The following is a 12,366-nucleotide window of genomic DNA, read 5'->3' as shown; positions in this document are numbered from 1 at the left end:
GGGATATAATATTCTGAGTTAGGGATGCCCAACTCTGCACTAAAATAATCAGATAGACCCAGAAATGCTACTAGCACTGCTATTTTATCAGGTGGGATTTACTTATTCATGCTTCTGTGATTATGTTTATCAAAAATTCTAAAAATATTTTCTCATGAGGATAATATAAGAAAGGAGGGAAGGAAAAGAGGGATGATTGATTTCCCTGTCTTACTCACAGGATCAAATATGATAATGCAGACAAAACTGTTAGGATGCTATAGAATATTTTTATCATCTAACTCATTTAACTCCCTCAACTATTAGGATAGCTTGGTTTTAGGAAAACAAGCAAGTGACAAATTATCATACTTATTTTTCTCATGAATTATCTTTCATGTGTGATCTTTATATTCCTTGGAAAATTTAAAAGACGTAATTAGTCAAAGTAAGCACCAACCTAAGTTCCAATCTAATTTCAGAAGTTTGGATCATTATTTTGATTACTTAGGGTACTGGAAGGAATTTAAGTTCAAGATACCTATAAACAACGTATTTATATATTAGAACAAGAGTTACTTGTTTGTTATCACTAAATGCCATTTGAATTTCACAATAACTATAGCTACAATAACACACTACTAAATTACAACTGCATTTATTTAGATATGACATTCCTCAGAAATATTTGGTATTTAAAGGGCATTATTAAAATTATCAGAAATAAATTTTGTTAAATTGCATTTAAGATATCTTAAATGTTTAATTGATTGGTTGATTTACTGACATGTGTAGAATATTTTAAATTAGTAGGCTGCCTAGTTCAATTAATGAATTTTTATCTTTAGTTATGAATGAAAATTGTGTGCATGTTGAGAATGGATATGAGACAGTCTTTAAGTCAAGAGCATTACAATCTTATTGGGAAGATCATTCCATTGAGTATCATTTGTCAGTTACTGTGAATAGAATGGTGAATGAGACATTTAATTTGCATTACTTGTCAAATCTTTCCTACTAGGATGCAAGTTTCAAGTTTCAGAAATGAGAGATGTGTTTAACATCTCTCTCTCTCTCTCTCTTTTGTACAACTTTTAATTCTCACCGAGTCCTATATGCTTGTAGTTATCAAAAATAGCTGGGTAAGATAAATAAATGAATGAATCCACATAAAATAACATTTTGCAGAGAGGATGTAATAGTACCTAGGATGTAATAGTACCTCCCTCTACTCCCCCTCCTCCCCCTCCTCTACTTCCTCTCCCTCCTCCCTTTCCTTCCCCTTCTTTCCCTGGGATCTAGGACCTTTGATAGGAAGGCCATGGGCTGCCAGCGGCCTCCATGTTCTTGAGTAAGCACTCCTAGGAACTTCATTTAACCAATGAAATCTCTCCACACATAGAGTTCAGAGGCAAAATGTTCTGGTTTTCTAAATCCTTGTGATCATATCCCTGTGTCAGTTTACCTTAAAAAAAAAAAAAGTTGGAAAAGCTCATAGTGGCTAGTTGCTTTTAGCTGTGAATCTCCAAATACCGAACATTTCAGAATGAATCCAAACACTGTTTAAAATATCAGCAAGTGATTATCCATGGACTGTGGGATTCATGGTTTAATGTTTGTTTATGTGTTTATTCATTTATTATTCTTTGCAGAGGGGCACAGATAGATACCTTATTTGTGACACATGATGTAGGCATCTGAATAGATTCATTGATAGCAATATCATAGCAAAGAATACATAAGTCCACATTGTTTTCCATCAAGAGTTATGCTGAAACTAGCAGAGCTTGAAAAGCTATAAACAGCCCCCTGTAGAGAACCCCTTCACCCTAACTGCCTATATATGTAGGAAAAGGGAAGCAGGGCATATCTAGGTGAGTATATAATAGTGGAAGCTTCTTGAGAAAGACAAAGATCTTTTTCAAAAGGGCCAAGCCCAGCCTCTGGTATCTGCCTGTTCTTCCAATGAGTTCCCTCAGGTCTGCAGAGCCAGCTGCTTGCTCAGTTACTGAAAAGGACAGGAAGGAGTGTCCAGGGCCATCCACATTTTTCTCTCCTCACCCGCATCTTCTAAATTTCCCACAATTATCATGTTCTTAATAAAAACATATCTATTTTTTGTTTTTACAAGGTAAAATAAATTTTGCATCATGCTTTTTATTCATTAAATCTCTTACACAAATGCATCATTGCACTTTAGCTTTAGAATAACTGAAAATGGCCAACCCTGGGTATTATCCTGACTAACAACGGAAGAAATTAAAGAATTGTGAGATGCCATGGCTCTCCAAAGTCACTCAAGTCTTCAAAGTCAGCTCTTGAAACTGAGCTCGAACCTACTTAATTACAGTTGTGCATGTGTGTTGCACATTTTTAATGGAATCTTCATACTAATCATGAGAATGGATAGTCTTCTATTTTTTTTTAATTTTTCATATAAGGAGAGATGGAGATTAAGATAGCATAAACAAATTGCTGAATGAAGGGCACACAGTTAAGAAGTGACTTAGTCTTATCTCCAATGAAATCTGTGGAATATATCCATATATATACTTAACTTTGCAACAGTTTACTTGATTTACAATTGGCTCCTTTTCAAAATATCAAACAGTAAGAAAGAGAAAATTCCATAGAATTAGAATATTCTAATTCCAATTTATATAAGCTATAATGGGTTTATAGCATCTGAAGGCACTCATTTGAGTAGGGGAGAGCTACATTGATTAATATTGACCTACTTCTGAGAAGACATGAAAATTAAAGAGTCAACTGAGTGTTGTTCTTTTCAAGACCAGTTTAACTCCTCTTTTCATTTTATAGTCACATTTACAAATTCATAGCATTCAAAGCCATGATAAACAGATTATGCAAAAGTAAGTAAGTGGATAGTGACTAGAGTTGCATTTTATGTTAACTGCATCCTTAAAATAAACATTAGCATATCCCAGCTTTTCTTGAGAATAATTTCAGTGATTTCAAATTAGCCTGTTTTGGTAATTTCACACAATGCAACCCACAGAGAGCAGTGAAAAGAACAGAGTGAGGACCACCAGACCTCAGCTTAAAAACCTCCTCAGCTTTTCGTTCACAAAAGGAGGAGGTAGTGTGGTTCTTCCCTGTAATTTCTACCATTCAGTGCCTATGTAATAATAAAATAAGAAAGAATTGATAGAATATGCTAATCCAAAAACATAAACCATCATCTTTACAAGGAAAATTAAAATACAGATTAGAAACCAAAAGAATCTCTGAACAAAATCATTAAAATTAAAAGCTAATTTAACAAGGATTTAAAAAAACGTAACAATATAGCATAAAAGCTAAATTAAAGTATCTAAAAGTACAAAAGTGTTGAAAAGATCTGTAATTCAGTTATTGGAAATATAAAACTGCATCAAAGCAAAAATAGTGTAAATAGTTAATTGAAAAAGGAAAGGTGCTTAAAGAAATGTAACCTTTAAAACCAATGATAAATAAAATGACAACAAATATGGATCACAATTAAAATACAAAAAAAATCATAGTTGAAATTTGAAGGTAACTATTTTCTGTACTTTCCGTTTCTTCAACACATATTCACGCTCTATAGGGTCAAGGATAGAACAGGTGAGGCAAGAGTGAGTTAAAACAACTCGCCTGCTCTCATATAGTTCATTGAGACAGAAAACAGTTATTAAATAACTAAACACATAAACATAAAATATTTGCATTTGACATTTCTTTTGTGCCACTTAAAATCTTTCCCTTCTGCCTGGCGTGGTGGTCCAGGTCTGTAATTCCTGCACTTTGAGAAGCCAAGAAGGGTAGATCATTTGAGCCCAGGAGTTCCAGACTGTGGCAAAAACCCATCTCTAAAAAAAAATACAAAAATTAGCTGGGTATGGTGGCACACACCTGTAATCCCAGCTACTTGGAGGGCTGAGGTGGGAAGACTGCTTTAACCCAGGAGGTCTAGGCTGCAGTGAATTGTGTTTGTGTCACTGCATTCTAGTCTGGGTGAAAGAATGAGACCCACCCTCCCCCCTCCATATATATAGTCCCCAACCTACCTCTTGCTCCAGTCACTGCTGTAGTGATCAGTTGTTCCTAGACAGAGCCTCCTTTTGTTCTCTGTGAATCTTCCAATGACCCATTTCTGCCTTCTCCCTGGGGGTTTCTTTAAGGCTGTGGCAAGGGATACCAGAAAAACCTGACCTGCCCTTGTAGGAGCAAAGCCAGAAGTATATGGGAGTTAATGCCTGTAGGGTCATCCTTGAGCAATGGGGGTTGGGACCTGATGTGAAAAATCTGAAATGTATTATATGCGGGTTCATGGAAGTCTCATTAGGATCAAGAACCTACCATAGTGTTGACTAACCTGATAATAAAACATTATTTTGGTTTTCTTCCCATTCATTTTTGACACCCTCAACTATCACTCTCTTTATAAAGTTCAGAGTTCAAACAAGTTATATAAGTTATTTATGTTCACACTGTTTATAAGAAACAACAGCATCTGTCCTCGATGCCTTTGTTTAGAACTTAAGGTGCTTAAAAATATTTTCTTCTTTTACCTCTTTAAAAAAAAGGTAGGTTTGACTTCAAAATATGCATGCCCCCTCTGATGTGAAGATATCACTGGAGACTGCCTATTACGTAAAACCTTACAAATATGTTCCTATAAAAGATATTATTCCAGAGAGCACATGGTTGATCCAAATGGGCTAATCCCTAATGCTGGAATTCTAGGCTTCTTCATTCTTGATATTGGTCAAGTCTTTTCCCTCCAAAATCTATAACCATAATATGCAGTTTGTCACTCAGGGAACTTCACGCAGGCACCTATAACAGTTCCCAGGTTTGGGTTGGTTTCAAGTACATCAATAGAACAACTTATAGAACTGTCATATTTTAGGGAAAATTGCAGAAAGCAGTGTTTCCAGTCATTTGCTAACTGAGCTAGAAATTATAATGGCATGCCAAATTAGGCTGAGCTGTAAAAGGAAGATACTCACATTACTCTTCTCTGCCCTCGCAATATCCATAAGACACTGAGAGACTGCTTTTTTTTTTCTTAACTAAACTTTTTTCAAGTCTTCCTTATTCTGAGGATTGTATTTTTGCTCCATTTATCTTGCCTTGCATCCAGTCACCTTGCAGCTGTAATAACTTGTTGGCTCTCTAGGGAAGGTGGGTTGGAGTCCTTTCTGGTCACCGGATGGTTGAAGGATGTGCACAGCTGAACTGTTTACCCACACCTAATCCCTCCTCCTGTTCTATTTTTGAGAACTGTGTGTTTCATAACGTTAATAAAAATAGAGATCACACTGTTTATTTGGCAAAGGCGATGAGAATAGGGCATGCTTTGCTGGATTTTTTTTTTTCTCTGAAGTTTTCCTTCTCACACTGCTGCCAGGTCTGAGGTTAGAAGTGGCTGTTTCTATCTCTTACTGTGTTAGGTATCCCTCTGCCTGCTGTCACAGAAGCTGCTTCTGGCAGCTATGCCTGTGACCAATTCTGCTGTCTCCTGCTGGGAGGCTGACACCTAACTGGACCCTTTGTTTTCCAGAGTGGAAAAAAACCTTGTTTATGCAGATAAGAGTATAGTATCCTAAGAATGAAAAATTAGATACTGTCTTTGGGCCACGTGACGTGCATAGATGCAAACAGTGAACAGCTCCTTAAATTAGAAAATCTAAAACACAGGCCCCAGATGAGAATCATTTGTGTCCCAAAATCTCAACTCTTATGCTCAGAAGTTTCACTGAAGATTTACTGGAGAGGTAATTTATAGGGTCTGGGAGTCGAACAATTAGTATAATGTAGCCCACCCTTGAGGCATTACAGTCTAAGGGGGAGCTGAAGACTTTGTACACTGGATTTTAAATTCAGAATTTATTTTACTTTTATTAATTAGGTTTGGGGTCTAGTTATTCCATGTTAACCTGTAAACATTGCCTTAAACTACAAAGAGGTTAAATAAACCACTAAGAGGGAAAATCTAAATTCTGTATTCTGGTAACAATGAAAATGTGGAAGAAGGTAATTACATTATCTTTTCCTCAACTCCAGACCAATAAATAAGGTTTAAAAATGGTTTGTTCCAGCACACACAGCCCCACTTTCATTTTCACCTGTCTCTGGCCTTCTTATGCCAATACCTTGTGCCCAGATAATCCTATCTGGAGAATGAAAGCAGCAGCTTCATGATACACAAGTAATCTTCTTTCTAGCAAAGCTTCGATTCTCATAAGGCAGTGTCTCTCAGCTGTGTATTAGGGAAGAAATAAACAGATTAAGCTAAATTAATCTATAGTGTGAATGATTGATAGAAATTTTGTCCTCCTAGAGACATCAGTGTTTTAAATATAAGTCTTCCTTTAGCTGTTTACCTCAGCGATTTGTGTTTGGTGCAACTTATTTCTTTAGAAGGACACATATTCTCAAGGACTTCTAAAAATATATCTTTGCACCCTCCAGGGTAGGAGAATAATGGATGGAGAAACATTGCTCTGCTTCAGTAATTTTCAAGAAGCAAGAGAAGGGTGTCTGCCCAGATGGTGAGGCATTTTGAAATGGAGCCATGGTGTATTTTGAAAAGAATTAATGGCAATATTGAAGTATAACATCATGTGTAGAAAATGAAATGCAGACATGCACAATTCTACAATCCAGTTTCTCTAAAGTAAAATTTTACTTTAAAAAGTCATTGTGCATATGTGAAAAATACAGTATTTCTCAGGTAGAAAAATGTTTCATTAGGAGCTCATTCCAGAACCTTCAGGTGTTTTAATTGTATTAAAAGTAATACAAACCAGTATTTAGCACTGATCTGGTTACTGGTAATTTAGTTCATATCAAAGTGAAATAAAGCAAATAAAACAACCAAAGTAGTGTGGTGTTTTGTTCAAGAAAGTTACCTGGCCCAGCGCTGGCTGGGACTCTGGACAACTGGGATCCATGGGCTCTCCATCCTTTTATGGCTGCTGCCCTCAACCATTCTAATCACACAACTGGAACAATCCATCCAGACCACTCCCATGGTGTCCATGGCACTTATTCTACAGCATACTGAGCATCTCTGTGCCAGGTACTGTTCTAGGAACTGGGGATACATCCTACTCTCTCTCATAGGGTTCAGATTTGAATGCCAGGAGACAGACAGAAAGGAATATCAGATGCTGAAATGCATTGGGAAGCAAACTTAAGAAAAAATGATGTCATAGAAAATGACTGGGGTAGGTTAAGGGATTATTTTGTTTGGCTCGTGGTTGGAGAACTCTGAAGAGGTAGCGTGTGAGCCCAGGTTAAACGGCAAGTTTCTAGCCTTGCAAGTATTTCTGGCAGAGTGAACATGAAGTGCAACAACATGGGGGCAGGACTGAGTTTAGCCTGTTTTAGAAACAGAGAGAAAGCCAATGTGAACCATGGAGAGTGACCCTGGCGAGACAGGCAAAACGTGGAAGCCATAGTGCTTCCCAATCCCTGGAAGGCAATCTCGTTTTTCTTCCAAATGCACTGGAAGGCCCTGGATAGTTTGAGCAGGGAAGTAAGAACAGTTTACCATTTTAAAATATACCTTTTATATCAATGACTGTTTGAATGTTATTTGTATTCACTGAGAGAACACATGGCTAAAGAACAGACCTATCTTGCTGCTCTCTAAAGCAATGAAGCTAGTGGAAAACTCAGCTTTGCTGTTCAGCACGCTGTCACCATGCCACACTTTACATGTTTGAGCCACTTTACACATGTGCCTCTAAGACTTCTGAGACCAGAAACTCTTTTCTACCTACTTAGCATGCACACCACAATTCCTCTGAAGTGTCTGCGGGCCACCCGCTTTGCTGTGATCTTCTTTCAGAGTGTTTTAATGGATTTTAGAGGAGTGTTAAATCTCTGCTTTGTAAAGCCTTATTCCTATCCTCAAATTATCTAAATTCATTACCTTCTTGCTATAATAGTTTAATTGAGAATGGGATATAAAGCTAATTTATTTCACGTTTTTGCTTTTAATAGTTTTCACTTTTCTTATTGAAAATGTAATTACTGGATTCCAATACAGTAACTGGAAATGACTTTTCTAATAACACATATTATCAGATCATCATCAGAAGAAAATTCTTTGAAGCACCCTCAAGGTAGAAAGCCTTCCATATGTGTTTTCTATGTTCATGCATACATATATGAGTACATTTTAATGGCGTGCTGATATTCTATTATTTTCATGTACTATAATCAAATTGAATTATATAAAAATGACTTTTTAAGTCACAGATAATCAAATACTTTTCAGTTTAATATGGTTCAATCTAATGTAACAATTTTCCTATATTTTTATATTTTATTTTTAATTTTTAATATCAAGAAATGCCATTTATACTCATCCAGTGTTTATCTAAATATATGTATATAAACTATACTTGCACACTAGCCTAGTGATTTCTTTATAATCTCATTAGTTGAATTATTGTACATGGAAAACATATGCATTTCTAATACATATAATATATATTTCCAAACTTCCCTTAAACTTCTTTATACAACAGTATTGTGAATAATAATACTGGATATTATTGTTTTACTTTTGGCCAATCTTTTAGGTAGGAAAAAACCAGCTTACTTTTGTGTGCATTTCTTTGACTTACAGATTAAAGCAATTGAGCAATTTTTACAATATTTTTCCATCACACCTGACTCTTCAATCTTTTTTAACAGCATCCTTTCACGTGATACCATTAATTCAAGTACTTTGTTTCACAAGCAAAGCATTTTCAGGCAGGGTCATTCATAAAGATAAGAAAGTGTATGAAGTAAGTTCCATGGGAGACAAACTCCAAGGGTTAAAAATGTTCACCATTATATCTCTGGAAAATTAGCTTGCAGTTTGAGGTTCACGAAAAATCAGCCAGCCCAAAGAATGAACTTCACCAGGTTCTTGTCTAAATGCCCATCAGAGACGTTCTGGAAATAGACTCTTCACTGTTTTAAGACATTAAGACATCTGGGTTAAGAGCCATTGTATACAGATACTTGGGAATAGTTTTTCTGAAAAACCTGAAAGCATTTACAATCTTTATACAAAAACAAAAACTTACAACTATATACTCTCTTACCAGAGTAACAGAGGAATAAGTTTTATGCCTGACTAGAGCTCTACAAGGTTAAATGCAGAAGAAAGATAAAGAAAAATAAGAAGAATTGTATCCTGAGCAATATGAGAAAACACTGTCATGTTGGGATTTAGTCCCATGAACCCATTCACAGATGGGGCTTCAGACCCTCTCTCATAGCCAAGATCAGGAATGGAGAGTAAATGATCAGTTCTAGAACTGTTAAGGACTTCACTTCTCAAAGTGCTGTTTCTGAAACAGCAGCATGGCTTCAATATACACCCTTGGCCTACTGATTCAGAATCTGCATTTTAACAAGATCCCTAGGGATTCATAGGCACCTTAGTGTCTGAAGAGTCCTGATTTAGGAGACACAGTTTGCAGAGCCTAATGGTAGGTGAGGTATGGAAAGGGAGGCATTAGAAAAAGAAATCCCCAAGTTTCAGCCTTCTGATAAATAAATACAGTGATTAATAACAACTGGTACATGAGATGTTAAACAATGGCCCAAGGCAGTGTGATGTACAATGCATGAGTGTGCAGTCCCAATTCCTTGTGATGCAGAGCGCCAGAGAAGAATAAATGCCGTGAGTTGGATTAGTTTGTTTGGATCCATTCAGAAATGTTTAAATAATGTTCTTGACAGTATGAAATGAAACAATGCCTCTCAAATGCTTGCAATGTTGTTTAGCACATGATGTGCAGAAACCAACTTTAGCTAGTATTATGGCTATTGTTATTGTCATCATCTTTGTCCTTTGTCAAGTAATTAGTCTATTAAAGGAAACAGTACATATTAGAGAAGAATACTGTGCTGATAAGGGTGAGGTATAATTATATAAGGCTACCTTAATTACTGGAAAAAAAAAAGAGAAAAAGTTGTCACTTTAAAAAGCTCAGCAACAGAATATCCCATGTCAGCACTTGGTGGATATACTTGCAATTAAAGCCATGGCGTGGAATTCCTGATGACTCAGCTTTTGAAAATTGAAAGAATAATAAATAGCACAAAAAAAGAAAATGGTTGCTTCTTCTAAGATGTATAGAAACAAACATCTAATTTTCAAGTTATGCTTGTTTAATTAGGTAATTTACTGTAACATAGATTTATCTGACAAGAGTACAGATAAGATGAGGCTCTTTTTCCCTTTATATCATGTTATGAGTATTAATTTATGCTGCACAAAGGACTTCCTGATTCTCACATAATGATGTTGGTGATTGAAATGTACAGGCAAAAGACGCAAGTGTGACTATAGAATATAAGAAACAAAAAGGAGGGGAGAAAATATATATTTAAAAAGAATGAAGTGTAACACTAAGAGACATAAAATCACTATGCTCATATAATTTAGTAGCCAATTCCATATTCTGGGAGCAAAGAAATAAATTCAAATGTTAGGTCATATCAAACAGCGAAGACGGTTTGTACGTGTGACTTACCCTCTCCGGGACTTCTTTTCTCCATTTCTGAGTAGAAAAGCCAGGGTCAGAGACAAATTACCTGAGAAACAGTGGAGAAGTTTATTGTCTTATTTTGTTTCAGGCATATGCTTTGGCATCAGGTCAACTTTCATCTGCTTTGCCCACTGAACTAGCGCTGTAGACTTGATCAAATTAACTTATTTGCATACTAATAAACAAATGAATGCTAGAATGAGTAGAGGAAATAGTGCTTTGATTAATTTCTAGAAATCTGCCTGTGTCACTCAAGAGCTGCTGGGCGTGGAAAATAGCGGAAGTAAGTACAGAGTTGAGTTTTCCCCATTTGTCACTCTTCTGAAGCTCTATTTTTCACTCTTTGCTTGGGCTTTCAGGTAAATTTGTTTGAAAGTAAGTTTTCTGTTGGAAAAAAAAAATCTTACGTAAGAAGTCTTCAACCTTCTTAAACATGGTTGCCATCTGCCTATATTAAGGAGAGGTAGATGACAGTAGATTGCTAAATGGACACTGTGGCTTGTGTTAATGACTCATGAACATAGTTAATGGAATAAAAAGGACAGTGAGTATTTAAGTGGAAGAAAACATCGGAAACTTGCTACAACATTCCAATATACATAGTTGGTGGACATATTTAATGGAAAATGCAAAAGTGTTTAGCGTTATAACTAGAATGTCAGGGAACAATTTCTCTGATAAAATGCTATTTATCTGTGTATTTTAAATAGTTGTATCACTGAATCAGCGTTTGTGCTTTTCTTCTGGAATCTGATGCACCCAACCATGTCTTCATGTTGTTATGCCTCTTTTCATTTCTTTATGAGAAACAAGTGTTGGGAAAAGAAATTGAAAATTTTAAATTGCCATAGCCCATTTCCCTGGAATTTTATAAAATTTTACCTATATTGCTAATTGAGATTTATCTTCGGCTTATATGTTTTTTAATCTTATCCTATGAAATAAAATATTAATATGAATAAATAAACATAGGTCAAATCTTTAAGATAATGCATCAGTTTGGGAATATAATGCATGAGGCACCATTTGAACTTGATGTATATTAGCAACTAACACAAAGGCTCATAATAAGTAATAGTGCAGGTGGTGAGATGACTCATTTTATGTTATAAACAAGACCCGTCTGAAGTATACCAACTTTGGAAAGATATGCAAGATCAAATTAGCTAAGAAACCTCCAAATTTCTTTCTAGGATTTTTATCTATACAAAAAGTCAGATATTCCTGAGAGGGAAATAGGTAGAACTATTGTACAAAAAAAAAAAAAAAAAAAAAAAAAAAAAGTTAATGCAGCAGGCCTGGGTCAGCTATCTTCAAGCCTGCTTGCAAGGTTGGCCCTTGGCTGACATCTGGGAACATGTATTTTGAGATAGTCCCCAATTTTCTCTCATAAGAATGTTTCATTGCACCTAAACTATTTACACAAACAATATTGTCTAGGCTGAATACCTACTTTCGTCTAGGTATCTAGAATTTTGGGAGTCAAAGTTGGATGGCAGGGGTGCCTGTGTGAACAGCCCCTAATAAAACACGTGAGCACTAGGCTCTAATGAGCTTCCCTGGTAGACAGTATTTTATACATGTCACAAATGATTGCTGGAAGAATTAAGTATGTCATATGTGACCCCAGAAGGAGAGGGCTCTTAAAAGCTTGCACGTATTTTCTTTGGACTTCACTCCATGTGACTTTTCCCTTGCTGATTTTGTTTTTCATCCTTCACTATAATATATCATATTCATGAACAAGACTATCAAACTTGGGCTTGTTCTTGTGGACCACCAAGGCAACTAGATTGTTCTGTGTTTTTAAAACGTTCACCTGAAGAACAGATATTAA

General features: G+C 35.9%; 1 protein-coding gene and 1 long non-coding RNA gene across 5 annotated transcripts in view; one reads left to right on the top strand and one right to left on the bottom strand.

The window, feature by feature from the left end:
* The window catches only part of LOC120368104 (uncharacterized), a 33,094-nt gene extending 27,885 nt beyond the window's left edge, over positions 1–5,209 (bottom strand). For all 4 annotated transcript variants that reach the window (XR_012517802.1, XR_005582321.2, XR_005582320.2 and 1 more), the window contains exons 1-2: positions 4,974–5,209; positions 4,029–4,178 (exon numbers count right to left, since the gene is read on the bottom strand). This is a non-coding gene — a long non-coding RNA (uncharacterized LOC120368104). The remainder of the gene's footprint in view (positions 1–4,028; positions 4,179–4,973) is intronic.
* The window catches only part of DPP10 (dipeptidyl peptidase like 10), a 1,392,171-nt gene that overhangs the window by 352,579 nt on the left and 1,027,226 nt on the right, over positions 1–12,366 (top strand). The gene's annotated exons all lie outside the window — the stretch shown is intronic.

The sequence above is a fragment of the Saimiri boliviensis genome, chromosome 5 (assembly GCF_048565385.1).
Source record: "Saimiri boliviensis isolate mSaiBol1 chromosome 5, mSaiBol1.pri, whole genome shotgun sequence".
NCBI lineage: Eukaryota > Metazoa > Chordata > Mammalia > Primates > Cebidae > Saimiri > Saimiri boliviensis.
This window is presented reverse-complemented; position numbering and strand designations above follow the sequence as displayed.